Here is a 16,358-nt window from a genome sequence, read left to right as displayed (position 1 = left end):
TGTTTAACTGACCAGCAAGCTAATTTCTCTTAAGAAATCAATTGATTAAGCCTTATAGATATTGCAATATACAGGGTAAAAAGGCAGTAAAAGGAGCAAAACAGCAAAAGCATAAATGATTGTTTTAGCAAGACTACAAAGCTAGCCAAAAATGGTTAAAGGACCGAGACTCCAAAGTCCTCCTCTGATTCATGAGGGCAGAGCTGGCCAGGCTCTATCCCCACAAATAAGGAAAACACCTGCAGGCAGACAATGAGGATGGCAATGCCTCCTTACTTCTATAAATTCAGCTTGATTGCACCATGCAGTATAATTTCTGTACCTCTTCCCTGCTAGAGTAACATCCTGAATATCTGTGGCCTTGTCTGATGTAGAATTAAGCACAATACAGTAATCCATTCTTACCAATCCTAACATCTCTTGAGGCTAGTCAGATTTGTCTTTTCAAATCCTTTACACCCAAAACTATGAAAGCTTTTAAGTGTGCCAGGAAGCACATGTAGAATGATCTTTTCAAGTTCAGTGGTTCAGGTTTTTTTCAGTGATGTCCCTTTACCCATTCACTGATATGCCCACCAGACAGGTGCTGAAGGGATTGGCAGGCGTTGATACGGAGAGGCACAGCATGTCTCGTCCTATGGCCTTGGCAAGCATGACCCACACATTTTGCTGTGGTCGCTTTGGGATCTGCAAGGCTGCTGCTGCAATCAGCATCCAAAGGATGATGAAAGCACTGGGACCCAATATGGTCCAAAACCTGTTTAGACACAAGCATATCCTCCACCTGAGGTTATTAATGCACTGGTGGTAGTCAAAGAATTAAAATGACGTGTCATTGGGGTTTTCAGGGAATCATTAGGAAGCTGTAAAAAATTTAAATTTTAAAATGTAATACATATGTTTAACCAGGCCTCTGAAGAGGCCCCTACCATTCCCCCTCTTTAGTTTTTGTAAAAGTTACTTCAGTGTACTGTGTGAGGGAATAAGGAATACAGGGAACATGAGTGATACCCCACAATTGCAAGAATGAATTAATTTTACCAGATAGATAGGCTGGGCTATTTGTCTATTCCTGGGTAACCACTGTTTAACTATAACATTCTGGTGAGTTAACATATAAATCTACATAAACATATTCCCTAATTACATAACATTAAGGCATTGAAACATTCAGTCCCGAATGAAATGTTTCCTCCGGGGACACTCGTGCAGTCAGCTTCAGATCGGTGCTTCTGACCTCAGTTTAACAGGCACTGTGGTCAGACTCAGTGGTCAGCTGATTGTCAGCCTCACGGGCACTGCTGTTTGTCCCATCCTTTGAGTCTGGTGTTCTGCCATGCTGGCATCAGGAAAAACCTGTAGGTGGGAAAAGGTGAATCCCTTTCCTAGCCCTGAATTTTCCCTAGGGTAAACCTGTGTACCAAAAAGAAAAAGAATTTGTTTGGTTTTTTTTGTTTTTATCGCTTTTCATAGTCTTATAACCTTATCTTAAAACCTTTATAAGCACAAAACCCAATAGAACACTCTATAACGTTCCTAAAATAATCTTATGTCCTGCTAATATCAAAAAAAGATTCTAAAAATTAAAAAAAAACCTACATAAAAATTAAACCATCAATATAATATACAAAAAAACCACCAAAAAAGAAGATAATGTGCGCTTTTCAAAATAAAAACTTATTTACCATATAGAGCTCTTTTTAAAATTTTGCCGGCAGACTCAAAAAAAAAGAGAGGTTTGAACCAGAGAAAAAGAGAAACCTTAACCTATAAACTCATAAAACCAATAACACTTATACGATATTATGCTTGTTGATTAAAAAACATACTTTAACATAATCACTAAAAACTTATAAACAAACATCATTTTCTATAACACTCAATATACCTTATCACAAGTACCAAATTTGTTTTTTGGGTAGTCAATAATTATCATATTTATTATAAAAAACACAACAATTACAAACACTAAAATAATAAACTGCCTAAAATAATAAACACTAAAATAAACACTAAAATAAACAATAAATAAACACTAAAATAATAAAATGCCTTACAATCAGAATTAACGATAAAAACAATACATAGATATCAGTTGCATTCATAAAATGGTGAAATACCTTTCTTAAAACTTCACACTGTTACTTTAAAACCAAAACACAGCTTTCTGCAGACCAACAGCTGCAAAACAAGGGAGTGAGATAAGGAGGAAGAAGGAGGGAGGTGGGGGGGGAGAGAGAGAGGGGGGTGACAAACGCCAGTAGAGAAGACACTTTTTTCCTTTTTTTTTTTTTTTTGTTATTCACACGCTGTTGTCTTCAGAAATGTGCCGATTTTCAAACTTTGAAGTGAAAGTTCTGACTGCATGAGCACTGCCTTCAGCTCCAAAGTTGCTTTTTCACTAATTTCTTGATGAAAAAACTGTGACATTTCTTTAAAAAATCAAGAGCTGTAAATGCTACTGCTGCTGCTGCTATAACAAAATCTCGGGGACTTTTCCACTTCATAGGGATTTTAAGTTGCTCATTAGGAAGAGGATTTTCTACTGTCTAGCACCCTTCTGGCACTGACAGAGCAGCTGGGCAGCTAGGGGCGGGGGGTGCGGAGACTGCTGGTATGTCATCCACTGCGTTAGTTATCTCCCCCACGCCCAGCTCAATTCCCTTTTTTGTTAGATTCTGTCCCATTATGTTTCTGGTGGCTCACCTTAATAGGTGTCAAAGTACAAGTCCGGGCTGAGGTGGATTCCTATGATGCAGGCTGAGGGACTTCTCCTGCGGGGCCGCACGCCTCGGGGGCGGGTCGCAGTGCAGTTCTCTCGGCACAGGGGGCCCCCGGGTCCCTTGCCCGTGGCAGCGGCGGTGGATCGGTGCTGCCCTGCCCTTGGCTGGACTGCAGCCGCTGGAGGCTGGCGGCGAGGCCATGCCAGGGCTAGGCCGGGCAGGCTGGGCTGTGGTGTCACTGCTTGTCCAGCAACCTGCGTCTGTGTGCCCGTCTTGTCTTGTCTGCGGGGCTGTGACAGGGTCAGTGCCTCCCACTTCTAATCCCGTTCGCACTCCATCTAGGACAGCTGTCGCTACTGCTGCAACCTTTTTCTCAGTCTGATATCGATTCAAACAGTCCATAACAACTTTATCGTCATCAATTTCCTTATCCCACAAAATATTACCTACTTCTCTCCACACTTCAACACTAAACACATCCTCTGACACTTTAAAACATCCATGCTCTTTACCAAACTGCAATAAAAATTCTGGATGTTTCTTTAAATCCACATCCCCTACTCTGCGTTTCTCAAGGAAACTTTTAAGTAAACTAAGGGCCTCTATGCTCTCCATACCCCGGGGATTTCCTAGTGCAGCTTTCAACCAAGCTTGCAGCCCTTACCCAGATGTAAGGGCTTCTGTAGAATTCCTGCCCAAGTGATACTAAACACACCTTGCGTGCAAACTTCCTACGCCAGCGTGAAGTCGTACTTCGCCCGCCGGCCACTGCAATCCTAGCCTGACGCCTCTCCGGGCCCGCCGTGTGCCTCAGCAGCCGTGGGGTGTCCGACAGTTCCCTCCTGTCCTTGTTGCTCCTTCACGTCCTGTTGATCCTTCATGTCCCTGTTGATCCTTCATGTCCCTGTTCGGGCGCCGCTTGTTGGGGAGCTTGCTTGTCAGGAACTTGTCAGGGAGAACCCACGGCGAGGGCAGCGAGGGAAGACCCGCACAATCAATATGATTGATAAGCAAGTCTCAACTTTATTGTTCAAAAGCACAGCTTATATAGCATCTTTGGCTAAATATGCACAGGTGGCATAATTCTATTGGTACATCTTAACTGAATATACCAAGTGTCATCATTTAATTGGTTTAAGGTAAAAAGCTCGATTATAATGTCACGCCTACTTGCAATTAATCCTACATGCAGTTCCACAAACTTCTCTCTGATTAGGTACTTGTTTTCATCCTGTTAAACACAGCTGCAACGACAACCACAAGGCCATAGTAACCTTGGCACATCCTGTAGTTCGATAACACAGCTGCAACACATCAGCCTAAAAGCTATCTGTGAGCAATAAGCAACAAGATGGAGTACGGCCTACACATTTTGCTCAAACAGTTGTTCCATAGAACCATGTCCCTTAGATTCGAGCCATTCTCCAACACTGTGGGAGTGAGAACTGGCTTATCCTTAACAATTTCATTGTACAGGACTGCTGTCAGAGCAGGAAAAGTGAGCATGGAGATCATCTATAACTCAGATGAGATGGGTTTAAATAGATATGGGCAGGAAAAGGGCTTTAGTCATCTTCCCACACAATGTGCCTATCCTATGTGATTCCAGCTGCTGCTCAGAAGTGTGTGCAGCATCACATCTGCTAGCCTTGGGTACACTTGGACTATACAAATGGTATTAAATGGCTTTAGTTGGGATGTTTGATTAGGTACCTCTAGCAGTCCCTTCCAAACTCTACTATTCTGTGATTCTGTCTTTGCTTAGGCAACTGAATCAAGCAGAGTTGCTTGATTCAGTGCCCCCCAAAACAGGTGCCAAAAAAGATGTGTCCAAAGGCATACAGCCTGTGGAATAGCTGGGACAATCCCCAAATCTCAGCTAAAACTGTCCCCCCATGGCCATCCATTCTTGCTGCTACGTAACTTCATCTCATTTACACATGCAAAAATCAATGGATTACCCCTGTGCTTTAAAATGTGAAACAATACAGAAAGGTTGGTTATTAAAAGAAAAATTGTTTCATGAAAGCATCATAAAATCCTGGCATTGAGGATTTGGTGTGTATTAGGTGTCTGCATTTTGTCTATAACTATTAGTTTTCCTTTTGTCTATTTATTTTTAAGACATAAGACTTATTTAAGGTTTGTTTGTGAAGTTTGTGCCACTTTCATTACTGGCAGTAGAAGGTCACAGTGGTTTGGCATATTTGGTTGATGTATTCCTTATTTCTAGCCTCATAGTTCTACCTTAATTGCATGAACTCGAAAATCCATATTTCAAAGCATAAAATCAGTCTGTTTCTAGTCCTGCATTATACTCCTTGGCCATATGCTGCTGAGCTCATTGAACTTTTTGAGCGTCCTTCATATTATTCCAAAGGACAACGAAATTTTGTGGTGGTGATGGTGATAACATGGTGTAGTCTATTCCCTGAATTTGTATATAAAGGAGGCTGTCTGTGCAAATGGGAAAAGTCACATAGTGTGATCAAAACTTGATCCATAGAATCATTCAAATGCCTTCTAACCAGAATAGTGTAATAGTGCTACCCACTATGTAGGAGCAAACCCAGCAAAGCAGGGAGAGTCTTGGCAGGCATCTGCTTTTCTATAGCAATGGCAGTAATGGTTAACTATAGGGTGCCTTAGGTCTCACTCCTCTCACCGGAGGTTCTCATGAACCTTTGTTTTTAATAGCTGCTCGCTTCAGTGATCTGCAGTATTGCCAAGGTCAGGTCTCCTGAGTGTAAATCATAGAGTCATAGAATAGAATCATAGAATCAACAAGGTTGGAAAAGACCTCAGAGATCAAGTCCAACCTATCACCCAGCACCTCATGACTAAGTAAACCATGGCTTCAAGTGCCACGTCCAATCTTTTTTTGAACTCCTTCAGGGACAGTACTTCCACCACCTCCTTGGGCAGCCCATTCCAATGGCCAACCACTCTCTCTGTGAAGAACTTTCTCCTCACCTCGAGCCGAAACCTCCCCTGGCGCAGCTTGAGACTGTGTCTCTTGTTCTGGTGCTGGTTGCCTGGGAGAAGAGACCAACCCCCACCTGTCTACAACCTCCTTTCAGGCAGCTGTAAAGAGCAATAAGTTTCCCCCTGAGCTTCCTCTTCTCTAGGCTAAACAACCCCAGCTCCCTCAGCTTCTCCTCATAGGGCTTGTGCTCGAGACCTCTTACCAGCCTCGTTGCCCTTCTCTGGACATGTGAAATGTATCATATAAATGTATCCTAAGGCTTGACTCAAGCAAGTTAGTGTAAATGTAGTTTTCAACTGAGTCCTCTATCTTTCCTACTTTCTGATTTCAGATGTGGCAACCATGTTTTTCCACAGAGTCTTTGCACAGAGCAATGACATTTTGCAAATATTAAAAAAAAAAAAAAAGTAAAAAAAAAGAAAGCAGAGATTCTGTTATGATATCTGGATTCCAGTAGCTAAGAGTTTTAACATCAACTATGTTCTTGATAGAAACACTAGAATTTCTGTCCGGGAAATTTAGGCCTGCAAGGTGTAGGCTGGTGCTGGCCTTGGAAGATGTGAAAGCACAGTGGTGAAATTTGCCTACTTTTTGAAAACGTTCTTGTCAGAGAAACAATTTGCTTCATGCCAATCTGCAGAAATGCAATAGCTTTTTGGTGAAGGGGAGAAGAAAGGAAAAGTATAGTGTAGGGGTAAATAATGGAATAATTAGAACTTACCAAGTTGACTGAAGGAAATCAATCCAAACTTGTGCTATTAGATTTCCATTGGTGTTCATGGTATTTTGGCAGTGAAAACAGATTTTTTAAAAGGGATCTTAACAGTAAGCAGATAGCAAGGGAGACTTGAGGAACAACTTGAAAATCTGAGAATACATTAATTTAAAACAATGTTCACTACTCCAAACAGACATATCTACAAAGAATTCATATAATAAGAGAGACCTCTTGAGGACTAAGGATGAATTCCATTAGCTCCATTCCTCTTAGATGTCTTTCATGTATGTGTAACTAGTGCACCTATGGATAAAACAAAGGAAAACAGAATAAATGAAGACATTCTTGGGAAGACTTAAGTCTAAATATGATTTCACATTCATTAGGTGGGAAAAAAAGTACATCCACAGCCAAGTGAGTGTTTTATCCTCAAATTTTTTAAGCATGCTTTGGTAAACTGCTATTAGTAAAACACAAATCTTTAAAAGAATTAATTCTGAAGTATCTGAAAGATGAACATGTGATGAATATAGGCAGTAAGAGAGTCACTTGGGCATCAGACTCCATGTACTGTTTGGCTTAAAACACGATATCCCAAAATTCAATACTGCAGGTGAACTGTCTGGCTTTTGAGGAAAATAAGAGCATTCCTATGCAACTTGGAATGTCTGGAACTATTTACAAATGAAATAAAAGTACTGAGTTTACCATCTTATTTAAAGGTGCACATAATTTTTAAGACCCTCTTTAATCCTTCTAAAACCTTTTTTAGTGTATGCTCATTGTTTTTATGCTGCCACAGGACAGTTACTAGTAATTTTTTTTTTCCTAGGATTGTGGCATTGTGGGGCTGTTGACTGTACTAATATTATTTAAAAAAATATGAAAACTGCTCAATGTACTCAGACTTTCTAAGAAATAAAAGCATACTCTTTTCACAAAAAAGGGAGGTCAAATCCTGGGCAGGTTCCAAACACAAGTTAAAGAAAGTAACAACTTGACACAAAGATAAATGGCCACAGATAAAAGCATGTCTGGGTGTTGGGAGAGAAGGTAGATAGTAGGGATTTATGTTTAATTTGTTTTGGTGGTTTTTTTTTTGTTTGTTTGTTTTGTTTTGTTTTGTTTTTCCCCCATATTTTAATATTTTGTTTAAAGTGATAGGATGCTTGTGATTCAGTTGCAGCAATGTCCTTTTAGATGCAGACTCAATAATATCTTCAAATCTTTTTTTCTGACCGTTCCTCTTCAGATAAGATGCCTGTTATCAGACCAGGACCCATTACTTTCTCAGTTACATGGTTGTTCTTCATGGCACATTACTTCAGTGAAACTCTTCAGCAAGATTTTTTTAAAAATACTGTAAACACTGTTTTTTAAAAAAAAGTAGCTATTTTATGTATCAGAGGCTAAGAGACATTATGTAGTACCTTCTCTTATTTTAATGTCTTGCAATCAGGCAAGTTTTCTTGTTCTACAGGCAGCAGATTGAGGCTGAGAAATCTTTGAAGGCTCAGAGATATAGGCAGTGGAAAAGGAGAGCATTCAGGATTTTTACATTTCATGAATTGCTCCTGCAAGAAAAATTAATGGTGTAGAGTGGAACCTGTACCCCTGTATTTGGACAATGAAAATTAGCACTGAAGTGAAGCAGAACACACTGTCCTGTGTGTTACTGTCTCTGCTTAGGCTTGCACTTTAGACATAACCCTCTAGTGGAACTGGATGGGATTTCAACTGTATGTGGGAAATGTCTCCAGTGTTTTTCAGTGTGCCATGAGGGACACTCCACCTGAGACTGCTTTGATGACCTAAAAGGCCTCGCAGAAAGACAGATGTTTAGCATGCAGCTGTTCAGAGTGGCATTTCTATTGTCTTCCTTGATGCATTTCCACCAAATCCAGTGGGACCCCGTGGTCTGAGGTCTAAAAGTTATACTGCCCTCTTGGATGTCCTGCCTCTGCCCAGTTAACTTATATCATGCTAAGGATTACACATGATTTATCTACATTCCCTCATGAAGGCTAACCCACTTTGCTGTTGTTTTCTGAGCTTTGGAAGCCGTTCTCCTTTTGTAGAGAAAACAGAAAATAACAAACTCTTACTAATTTGAATTCTTTGTAAGTTGAGTAAATAAAAAACAGCTTCAGAGATCCCAAGATGAAAGAAAACAGAAACTCTAGAGGATTTTTTTTTTTTTTTTTTAGGGAGGTAGAGGGACATCTTCAGGATCATAAAACTGATTCCTATTAAATTCACATTATCAGTTGCTACTTCAGTGGCTGGACTTGATGATCTCAGAGGTCCTTTATGGCCTGGATGATTCTATGATTCTTTTGACTCCCTTCCCAACAAACTTCACCAAGTGACTTTTTCACACTGTGATGACATCTTGTTTTGTTCCTAGAGTGGTCTCCTCTCCCTAGTTCTAAGGAAAGACTGAATATGATGTAAACAGATCAGTTGCTTTCAGGAAATAATTTTTAGCACTTACTGGGTATTAAGTGTTGCCAGATTTAAAGAGATTATTTATCCCATTAGAAATAGTTTGGAACCAAAGAGACAGGTTCAATTTCTTCCAGGCCTTATGGAGTTAAGCATTTTGCAAGAATATCTTCACAAATCCGCTGCAAAGCAATAAGGTATAGGATATATAAGAGGAATAACACTGTACATGCAAGGTTAATTTGCAAAGGAGAAGAATGGATTTGGAGTTAAAATAGAACACAGCCTTTAGAAAACCCCTGTTGTTCCTTGTTTTGGCATTCTGAGAAACTGAATTCACTTGTTTTGTCCTAGATCACTATAAATTTATGGCAATGGTAATACACCAGCATGTTGTAATCTGAGTGCAATTACGAATTAAATATTTGATCCCGGACTGTTTTAAAGCTCTGTTGTCAATTATAGAAAGGGCACCAGGTAGCTGCAGGGAAAATGCTGTTCACTGGTGTTGTGATTACCTGTCTGTTAAATCAAATGAGGGAGGATCCACCTGTGTGCTACTCTGGACATGGAGAGGGATCCTGTCACTGGGGAGAGAAAGAACATGCAAGCCCTCAAGAGCATATCATTTCTTCTGTCACATCCTAGCAGTTTTGGTGACACATACAGGTAGACAGCACAAACAACTTCTGCCTTGTAACCATTTCCCTCTACTACTTGCCAAATAAGGGGCAATAGTTAACAGGAGAAGGACAGGTATCTGTGCAGGTGAGGGTACAAACCAAGTAAGTGGAGGCATGGAGTAACTTCCCTTGCTGGCCCTGAAATCAGGATAGACTGTGGCCTTGTACTCAGTTGCACCTCTGCTATTGGCACTTTTACTCCAGAACAGAGCGATGTCAGCATCAATTTTATCTGATGCCTGCAGCTCTGTTTCCTCTTCTGGTGGGACACTTGTTCCAATGTGTTGCAGGACTTAGCTTCTCAGTTCAACTTCTATCACTATTTTAGAATTTCAAGAAAACCTTGCAAAGTAGCCATGCATTTTGTTTTTATCATTCAGAGGATGTTGAATGACACTCTGAGATGCTGCCACCTGTAGAGGCATTAAAGTGAAGCTCCTGACGTGCCACCTATTTTACAGGTAGGCCAGCAATTAAAAATGCAAGAAACTTGGTTAATGAGGAGACTTTGCAGATGCAACGCACAGTTAAAATTAACCTTTCAGCATGACCCAGCCATCTCTGTATGTCATTAAGCGGAACTTGTAAAGGGCCTTGTGGAAGCACCATCTGCTGGTTTTCAATAAACCTACAAACACTGTGGAAAATTTCTGCTGTTTTTTTTCTGTGTTGAAATGGCCTGAGTGTTGAACACTAAACCCAAGGAGCTTCCATCTTGGATCCACATTTGAATTGAAATGAGTTGTTCCTGTTGCTCTGTAGTGTATCAAGCGCTTTTCTTTCCTATTCAAGTTAGTGGAGAAAAACTACTACAACCTGAACTTCTCCTCTATGCTTTCTAGACAATGTCACATATCATCTACAGGATTGTTCCTGGTACTTTTAATAATGACTCTTTGTGGTATTTATAAACATCCTAGGAGATTTCATTTCCTGATTACTTACATGATAATTATACAAACCCAAACCACCTAGGTCTACAACACCAAGATATAGTATGCCAGCTGAATACGCTAGAGTAAAAAAAGCAATGACTCATTTACAGACCTGTTCTCCATAGTCATTTATAAACAAAAGGAAAGAAAATGTTGTCAAGGAAATAGTGGTTGAATTGATTTTCATAATCCTTCCTAGGTGGAATGACATGGAATACCTTAAACCCAGAATCATGAAAGGAATGTGATATTTTACTATGCTGAATCATATATGAGAAGAAGCAGAGCATCCTATTGCATTACCGCACTAATTTATGTGTGTGGACAACTCTCCTTCATCTTAGAGCATTTAGTCTGGAGAGCTCATGAGTGGAACATGCATTGTACTTCAGAGTTAATGAGAATATAGTAAGTAATGGTAAGAGCTTTCTCATAACATGGCAGAATAATTTTACAGAGAGGTAAAGCATGGCTGTCTTCCTCAGACTAGTTGTATAAATAAAGCTTGTAGGACTACTCATATGAGTAGAGTGAGAAATATTTGACCCATGATCTTACATATCAAATATCTGTACATATTAGTAACAATCTGTAAAGTTGGACATAAAAACGTGACTTGTTAATGCCAAACTTATGTCATGTGGGACAGGAAGAGAAAGAACAGATTTTTTCCTATACGATTTGTCAAGACCTTTTTCAATAAACTTGTAAGTGGCCCATGGCCATAGGTGCAGATTATAAATTAGCTTGGAGGCAGGTGTTTCCGTGGCTGCAGGAAAACTAGTGCCAACATGTATTCACAGACCATATCCACAATATCCACACTAAATATATGTGCCAGTACTTGCTATAGACAAAAATGGAGTAAGCTTATGATACTGGAACAAATTTCCTATTTATTGAAACTAAAACTGGAACCATAAATAATACAGTTGGAAGATTATTTTTGATCTCTGCCACCATTAAGATTCCCATCTCAGATGTTCTGCTTATAATAGTTCTGTTTCAATATGTAAAAACACGAAAGACAGCAATTTCCCCCTCTTTTCTATTTGTTCCTTTCTCTATTTTTCACACATACAAAGATAAAGAGAAGAAAAAGTTTCAGTTCTTTATCTAGGACACAGAAATGGTGCTGCTGAGTGGGCTAGTGCCTGAGGGCAGTAGGCTGTCTATGACAGAGATAACTGCAACCAGAAGCCCCTGAAAAGGATCAAGAAACCCTAGGGCAAATACGGAATAATGTGACCACAGGGAAGATTCGTCATTGTGGCAGTCAGCTCTGTGGTCAGCTCTGTCTCTGAAACGTGCATCAATGTTCTTGCTCTTGCAGAGAGGGGGTCTGTCTGCCGTGTGCAACTGCTTCGGTTTTGACCTTTCACAGGCTTCAAGCCTTTCAAATCCCTCTAAATTCTTTGCCTGAGCTTTTATCTTGTAGCAATGACTTTAACACTTAAATAAGCAGGTCTTTTCATCACACCTAAAAATAACTGCTATTTTGATGGAAATGTGAATTAGAAACACATAATTCAAGGCCACAGCAATTTAGATTCTTATCTCTGATCATTTACCGCATTGAATTTCCCAGAAAGGAGCGTGGAGAAAGAGATGATGTACAGCGCAAAATGTTTGGAAACATCTGCAGCTCTGAGCTATGGTGCTGCTTTTTTGTCACCATGAACTGGCTGGGGGGGGGCTCTGTGCCAAAGAAGGCAGCAGTGATGGAGGGAAATTCATCCCAGTGTCCCATGTGCTCTAGAGGCAAGATCCTTTCTATAGACAAGTGTGCTGTCCTCCTTGCCAGCCTGTGTTTGTGTAAGGGTGGTGTCTGAAGGTGTCAGGAGGTTGGACTGCAGTGGGTTGAGTGTGGGATAGCAGCTTACTCCTGAATCAGTTGCCCTCCGGAGTGAACAGAGCATACTTTCTGGGGATGCATGAGCCACTCAAATGCCATACTTCAGGCTCTGTTCTAGAAGTGTCTTATTTTTATTATTTAAAATGGGTAGCCCTTTAAATTTAATAGCCTCCTTGTTATTTTATGAACACAAGGATAAATAAGGTTATTTTTGTTTGTTATGGGATTGCCTACTGACCATCTGTGGGCTTTATTGTGATAACCATGATTCAAATTTAGAGTAACAGACAGTTCTTAATTCTCATATCTCATCATCTAAGTAGACTAGACGTATGAGGGGTAAGAAAAGTGGCAGAAAATGCAAGCAAAATAGAAGTATTCAATTTACCTTCTTCATACCATTTTATTTTATGGCACATGCTTGCATTGTGGCTGCTGATTTTATCTATTTCCAAGCTAAACAGTTGTAGTTTTTAAGACTACAGAATTCTTATAGCTGTAACATGCTTATCAGCAGTCTCCAGTCATTTTCTATTTCTGTTAAATCCATACTTAGGTGGAGTAATAAGAACATTATATAATATTCAACATGAGAGCATACCACCAATTTGCGTAACAGAATTCAGATCTTTACAGTATTATTCCTTATTACTTGCTGACCAAAGCAGTTGGAACAGATGTTTCCCCTGAGCCATACACAATGACATCTAGCTGTTTTTCTTGAGTGTGCAAGCAATGCAGCAGTGGTTCAAATTATGCTTGCCATTGTACATTGCTTCCTGAATTAGTGTAGTAATATTATTTATTATCTGCTTATGTCCTGCCAAGAAAAAAAAAAAAGAAAAGCTTTTCACAATGGGCTATGTAAATAGGGATGGTGGAAGGCTTCCCCTCTGTAAGACAGAAAAAAAATCATGCCTTTTTGATTAATATATTATTAAAACTTGTCTTTCCTGAATTTTTGGACATGGAGCAGTTTCCAATAGCTAGGAGTGGCTGCAGAGAGCCAAGATTTGGGAGGTTGTGTAACTGCTTGTGGTGGGTTGAAATTACCCCCCCGAAATAAAATTGCCAGACTAGCTCAGATGGAAGCAAAGGAAGCTATATTTACAAGCAAAACTCCAATCTAGAAATACGAAATACAAAGCCAAGGGTCTACCAATAGCTTCCCCCCCTCCTTAATCCCTTCCCCCATGGACAAGATAAAAGTGAGAGAAAAGCAGAGTTGCTGTTAGTACTTAACCACAACAAAGAAATGCAGCCAAGTTCAGCAAGCTAGCAGAAGCATCAGCTAGTATCTGCCAGAGAGCATGAAGTGAAAAGAGAGTTAGCTTACACAACTAACCTTATGTTAGTAATCAGATCAATGTGATTATTTAGACCTTATAATTATTTTTCCCTTTTACATCCAATGGTAATTTATTTACATTCTACCACTTTTACTCAGGATCTGCAGAAAATTTTTCTAGGTGCAGCCTAAAATTACCACACTACTATATATTCTTCATCTTTCATAAGACAGGCTTGTCTACAGGCTGCAATTCTGCGTGGACCGAACTCTTAGGCTAGGTAACTGAGTTTTGCCACTTCCCTTTCCCTTTTCTGGAGTTCCACCTGAAGGATAGCAGCCACACTTTCTCTGGTAACTGCTAAGGGTGACTTTCTTCTGACCCATTTTAAATGTACACTTTGGGTAGTTTTAAATGTAAATAATCTAATAGACTTTAGCCAGCAGTGCCTGAAGCTAATATAACCATAACATCTTGTTTGTAAAAGCGCAAGCAAGACAAATGTATTCAGTCCTGAGGCTTTTGTTATGATGTACACATATGATGCACATCTTCCTCCTCCCTTCCCCCTACCCCAAAAATGGTGCGTAACAGATTAAGAGCTAACATGTATTTATGATACAGTTGTAGCTGCAGAAATCTAGAATAGAGTTTCCCGAGCAGTGTGGCACAGATAACATGTGTTATCACATTATTTGTAGATTTTTTTTTGTTTTGAGAGGAATTTTATGTGTGAAAAGGATTTATCAAGAAAATGAATGTTGTTGTGTTGTGTTCTGTCTTATGCCTTACTGTCAAGTAACTGAATCACATATTTGCTCCTGCACCTGCACATACCATTTATTTTATGTTTTGAGGCATGAAAAGGAAAAATTCTGCAGTACCCCATACTGAGATGTATGGAGCTGGCTTCAAGGCAGTGCAGACCTGTATGAAATGAGAAAGTGAACTTTTATAGAGGATCAGAAGAAAGCTGTTTGGCACAGGTGTTTCTGTAATTGTGATACACTGGAAAAAATTCAGTGTGTTCAAGGATACTTATACTGTGACTACAGCTGTTCTAACTCATACTTCTGCATGGACGATATGGTGTTTTAGTGTTTGCACACTTGGTTCTGTAATATAAAACAAGTAGGAAAGGGAATATTACTCTGACCAAGGTGGTGCTTTTTTTTTTTCTTTTTGGTGGAGTTTTTACCCCTTCTTATGACGCAATGACTGAGATGAAGTATGTCCACTTATGTTCCAACACCTCTGCTTCTACTTGCTGTTTATCTACGTGTGCTAATTGGTTTCCCCAATAGGAACCAATGCAGAAGATGAGACCAAAGTGGAGGTGTTTTGAATCTCTCCCACAGCACTGACATATGGCAGCGCAAGTTATTCCTTTACTTTCTGGCTTGCAGTTTGTACCTGTGCCTTTAAAAGAAAAGGGGTCATGAATTAAAAGTTGATTAGTTTGCACAGAACTAGTTTCAAATCAGTCAGGATTGTAGTATGTGTGTCTGGTGATCAGATTTAATTTCAAAACAGGCACTAGAATTATTGCTGCTATTATCTAATCTTTCCGTATAAGGCAATAGATTTATTTCTCACAATGAGGATATGATCCTTACCTACAGCAGAGTTCAGTCTATGCTGAAAAAGGCATTTTTGCAGTCTATACTCTGAGTTTACAGTCTGCTGCTGCTGGGATGGGTGCTGGCTTGTAATGGTTTAGGACAAGGGCTAAACCTGCCTGCTCCCCCAACACAGAAGTGAGAGGAAGAGTAACGCACAAAACTCAGGGCTGAGATAAAGAGATAAGAGTTTAATATAACATAAGACATCATAAGCACAATGTGTAATTACCTTAGTGAATAATCTAATTAATCTGATAATACAATGCAAGGTTACCTTATTTTAGCCTATTTGCAGAAGAAGCATAGTGAAATACAGGGAGAAAAAAAAAAAGCATAAACCAGAAAACCAAGACCAGCAGCTACCTGACTCCCACCCACCACCATGCCTGCAGAAAAGAGCCAACACCCAAGAACCCAGAACCCAGAGGCAGCAACCCGAACAGGAAGCCTCCCACATTGCAATCTGAACTTCAAGCCCCCATAACACTTTGCTCCAGTTAGCGCTTTCACTTTTTGAAGCTGACATGGCTGCATCATGGTATGAATAACAGCAGCAGGTTCAACTCAGTCCATGACGTGGCTCCATAAAACCTGTCTGAGTGGCCAGTCTGATCTTCTACCTAGCTAGCTTCTCTGGATAATAGTGATGTTATTCAGTAGCGTATTAATTCTGAAATGAAATTGTGCATCTGTAGTTACTTAAGCATTTCCACAGCAGTTTGAGAGAAATTTAACAGCGGGTGGCAGACTTCATTCCTTGTAGGTCTACTAACAGTGAAGCTACTGAAATATAGCTTTCTTACAGAGCAGTACTTTGTGGTTGGATTCCCTAGTGCCTAATAAGTTACAGACTCGCATCACAGCTTTTCCAGGGACACTGAGAGGAGCTGTTTTCTCATTCTGGCTATCTGTTTTCATGAGTTTCACAGAAACTTAGCATCTTTGAAAGTAACTCCCCTCTGCTGTGTTGGTTAATTAAACTGGGTAATAGCTTCAAAAGCTTTGAAAGATGTCCAGTGAGGGAGAAATACACAATGCAGAAGTGTGTGCACAGACACATTCATAGACAGAATGCTCACCATAATTGGGCCAGTAAGATTAA

The sequence above is a fragment of the Indicator indicator genome, chromosome Z (genome assembly GCF_027791375.1).
Source record: "Indicator indicator isolate 239-I01 chromosome Z, UM_Iind_1.1, whole genome shotgun sequence".
Classification (NCBI taxonomy): Eukaryota; Metazoa; Chordata; class Aves; order Piciformes; family Indicatoridae; genus Indicator; species Indicator indicator.
Note: the sequence above shows the minus strand (reverse complement) of the source record.